Here is a 5,033-nt window from a genome sequence, read left to right as displayed (position 1 = left end):
CAACCGTATCTGAGTCAACTCTTGAACAAAATAGTCAACACTAGACACTATGCTTAATGTCAAATAGTTGTGAGAACCAGGTAGACAAGAGTTATTTTTACCAGAAGTTTCGTTAGTCAAGATAAACTTTAATTACATCTAAGCTGAACCCTACAATAAACAGAATTATATGGCATTCATGGAGTAGGAAAAAAAAAAAAAACAGAACTGGGGCAGGTAGAGAGGACAGACCTAGTAACTCACCTATGGAATTTCAACTACTGCTACACTCAACCTGAGATGTAGTTCATATACAACAAAGTTAGGCATCACTACCATAAAATGCCCTAAAACCAATGATTAAAAGTTGTTGAACTTATGTCCCAGACATTATTACTAGATCATTCTGACTTCAAATAATTTCCCATTTTCATCCGTAAATTAGGGGAATTTTTTAACAGTGTCCTTACTTCTATTTTCCAAATTTTGTTGACCTTCAACTCACCACATATTGTTAGTAGAAAAGTAAACTGGGGCTTCTCGTTGTAGTGACTTTAATAGGCCTCTCAGATTCCTGGCTCTCCCCAGAAGAAGTATGAAAATGACCACCATAAAACTTAGACATGCTTCAAGTATGCAGTATGCTGCTTCTGAGACTCCTAATCACACCCAGAGGCAAAATCTTTGTTTCATTATACTTAGTGACATTTGTTTGGAAAATATAGTCACCCTATATAGAAAGAAAAGGGGCTTTTCAAGGTCAGGTGTTTTTTAGACCCTTTTGTTTTTTTCATTTTATTTCATTTTATTAATTGAGAATAAACATAAGTAGGTCAGAAGATAGCCAGCAAAAGTCTAAAATACCTTATCATTTACCCTAGCATCTATTTTTTTCCCTTTGGACTAGGAAATTGTCTAATGGTTTTTTTGGGAACTCACATTATATCCCCCACAACCTCCAATGGCATTGTGACACCGTCTTGAGAAAGCATTCACTGTTAGAATCCACATTATCCTAAAGGACAAAGTCTGTTTCATATACCCATACATAGGCCCCATGGACATTCCACATACTAGCAAACAAGACTTCATGAACCCACCTAGACCCGTCAAATAAAAGGTGAACCCAGCATTCTAACTGGTGTCAGGCTTTGCACATGTGTTTGACAGGGTATACAGAGTTTCACAGTGAGCCTGTCCACAGGACCCTGGAGATAAAATCATCTGCCTTCTCAGACAATGATATTTCAGTCACAGACTACAAAGAAAGAAAGAATGACAAGATGCCAAATGAAGAATTCAAAACAATGATTTTAAAAGAAAACTCAAAGATCAAAGAGTATCAACAGTAAAAAGAAATTAGGAAATAAATGCATGATATGAATGAGAAAGTTGGCAAACAGTGATTTTGAAAAAGAATGAAGCAGAACCCTCAGAAGTGAAGAGTTCAGTAAATCAAATATAAATATAGTTAAAGCTTTAACAACATAGTAGATAAAACAGAACTTGAAGAAAGGTGTTGAAATATCCCACGCAGAAAAAAATGAAAAAGAAACAAACAAACAAAAGGAAGGTGAAGGAAAGAAGGAAGGGAGGGAGGGAGGGTAGAGGAAAGGAAGGAGAGAGAAAGAGAAAAAGGAAAGTAAAACAAAAAGAAAAGAAAAGAATGTATACAGCCACCATGATCTTTGGGACACATTTAAATACACTAATATTCAAATAATGGGAATTCCAGAGGGAGAGGAGAAGAGTGAAAGTACCTATTCAATGAAATAAGAGCTGAAACTCCCCAACCTGGAGAAAGATGCGGACACCCAAGTATAGCAAACCATCGGACCCATAATATAAATTATCAGAAAAGATCCTCACCACAGTGCATTTTAATCAAATGCTCCAATGTATGACACAAAGAAAGAATTCTAAAATTTCAAGAGAAAAATGTGAGGCCACTTTTAGCAGAAACACCATTAGAATAACAGCATATTTTTCATTAGAAATCTTTTTTTTTAACTTTTATTTAATGAATATAAATTTCCAAAGTACAGCTTATGGATTACAATGCTTCCCCTCCCCCAAACTTCCCTCCCACCCACAACCCTCCCCTTTCCCGCTCCCTCTCCCCTTCCATTCACATCAAGATTCATTTTCAATTATCCTTATACACAGAAGATCAGTTTAGTATATATTAAGTAAAGATTTCAACAGTTTGCACCCACATAGCAACATAAAGTAAAAAATACTGTTTGAGTACTAGTTATAGCATTAAATCACAATGTACAGCACATTAAGGACAGAGATCCTACATGATATTTTTTAAAGATTGATTAATTTTCTATGCAATTTCCAATTTAAAACCAGGTGTTTTTTTTTTTCATTTTCAATTATCTCTATATATGGAAGATAGATTCAGTATATACTAAGTAAGGATTTCATCAGTTTGGAATCTTAAAGACCATGAGGGGATGAAATGATATATTCTGGGGCTAGCAGATCTTCCATCCACTGGTACAGCTGCTGCCTGCAGTGTTGGCATCCCATATGGGCACCAGTTTGAGTCCCGGTTGCTCCACTTCCAATACAGCTCTCTGCTATGGCCTGGGAAAGCAGTAAAGAAGGCCCAAGTCCTTAGGCCCTGCACCCACATGGGAGACCTGGAAGAAGCTCCTGGCTCCTGGCTTTGGATAGGCCCAGGTCCAGCCATTGAGGCCATCTGGGGAGTGAGCCAGCAGATAGAAGACCTCCCTCTCCCCCTCCCTCTCACTCTCCCTCTCCCTCTCCCACTACCTCTCCCTCTCCCTCTCCCTCTCCCTCTCCATAACTCTACCTTTCAAATAAATAAATAAATCTTAAAAATATAGACTTTAAGACAAAATATGTAAAAAGACACAAAATGATCATTGTATAATAATAAGGGATTTATTCAACAAAAATATATGATGGTATTAAATGTACATGATTCTAGTGCTGTAATACTCAGTTTTATAAAGAAACTATTAGATCTAAATGGAGAGATCAACTCCAATTAAAAAATAGTAAGATCTGGGGCCACCACTGAAGCACAGTAGGTTAAACCACTGCCTGCAGTGCCTGCATCCCGTATGCGTGCCAGTTCGAATCCTGGCTGCTCTACTTCTAATCCAGTCCCATGTTAATGTGCCTGGTAAAGCAGTGTAACATGGCCCAAGTCTCTGGGTCCCTGCAAGTGGGAGACCTGGAAGAAGATCCTGGATCCTGGCATCTGCCTGGAACAGCCCTGGCAGTTGCAGCCATGTAGGGGGTGAACCAGTGGATGGAAGATCAATCTCTCCCTCTTTCTGTCTATCCTTCTCTCTCATCCTGTAACTCTGCCTTTCAAATAAATAAATAACTATTTAGTATAGAGTTGGTTTTCTGTGTATAAAGTTAATTGAAAATGGATCTTCGCGGAGAATGGGACTGGGAATGGGAGAGGGAAGAGGTAGAGGGGTGACAGAGTGTGTGGTAGGTTGGGTATGGTGGGAAGAATCACTATATTCCTAAAGTTGTACTTATGAAATGCATAAAGTTTGTATTCCTTAAATAAAAGGTTTATTTGTGAAAAATAAAAATAATTTTAAAAATACTTAAAAAAAAGTAAGATATGTCAACATCTCACTATCAACAGACAGATCATCCAGACAAAATCAACACCAAAAAAGTGAACTAAATTATACTATAAGCCAAACAGAACTAATAGACATTTTCAAACACTTCATCCAACAGCTGCAGCATATACAGTCTTTGGATCAGCACATGAAATATTCAAGGTAACTAATTACATATTGGGCCCCAAAACAAGTCTAATAAACAAAAATATTGAAATTATATCTTGCATTTTTCCTTACCACAATGGGATAAAATTATGTCAACCACAAATGAAATTTTAGGAATTATACAAATACATGGCGATGGAACATCATGCTTCTGAATGAACAAGGAGTCACTGAAGAAGTCAAAAAGAAACTATAAAATTTCTTGAACTAATGAAAATGAATACCAACATACCAAACCTTATTGGATAGAGAAAAAACTGTATTAAGAAAGAGTTTTATAGAAATAAGCATGCATCAAAAAACAACAGAAATCAAATAATCAACCTAATGATGCATCTCAAAGACCTAGAAAACAACAAAAACAAACCAACCCAAAGCAAGAGAGAATAAAACTTAGAGCAGAATTTACCAATATAGAAACTAAAAAAGGAGTACAAAAGATTAATGAAATGAAGAGCTGTTTTTTAAAAGATAAACAAAATTGATAAATATTTAGCTGGAGGGGAGAGAGAGAGACTCTAATTTGTAAAATCACAGATGGCTAAGGAGAAACCCAGAGGAAATGGATAAGTTCCTTGGGGCTGGCGCCGTGGCATAGTAGGTTAATCCTCCGACGGCGGCGCCAGCATTCCATACGGGTGCCTATTCTAATCCGGGCTACCCCTCTTCCAATCCAGCTCTCTGCTATGGCCTGGGAAAGAGTGGAGAATGGCCCAAGTCCTTGGGTCCTTGCGCACGCATGGGACACTGGGAGGAAGCACCTGGCTCCTGGCTTCGGATGGGCTCAGCTCTGGCCATTGTGGCCATCTGGGGAGTGAACCAATGGAAGGAAGACCTTTCTCTCTACCTCTTCCTCTCACTGTCTGTGACTCTACTTCTCAAATAAAAAATAAAATCTTTTTAGAAAAATGGATAAGTTCCTGGATACTTAGAACTAAAATTCAATCATGAATACATGAAGAGACCAGTAATACGTAATGAAATGGAATATATAACAAAGTCTACCAACTCAAAAATCCTAGATGTAGAAGGCTTCACCACCAAATTCTAAGAAAGTTTTAAGGAAGTGCTAACACCATTTCTTAAGATATTCCAAAAAGCTGAAAAGGAGCAAATCCTTTCAACTAATTCTGTGAAGCCATCATTACCTTAATTCCAAAAATAGACAAGGAACACAATGCAAAAACTCTCAACAAACAGTAGCAATCAGATCCAAGAATATATCAGAATGACCTTTCACCCTGAATAACCAGAATTTATTCC

Source organism: Lepus europaeus, chromosome 2, assembly GCF_033115175.1.
Source record: "Lepus europaeus isolate LE1 chromosome 2, mLepTim1.pri, whole genome shotgun sequence".
In the NCBI taxonomy this organism is placed as follows: Eukaryota; Metazoa; Chordata; class Mammalia; order Lagomorpha; family Leporidae; genus Lepus; species Lepus europaeus.
This window is presented reverse-complemented; position numbering follows the sequence as displayed.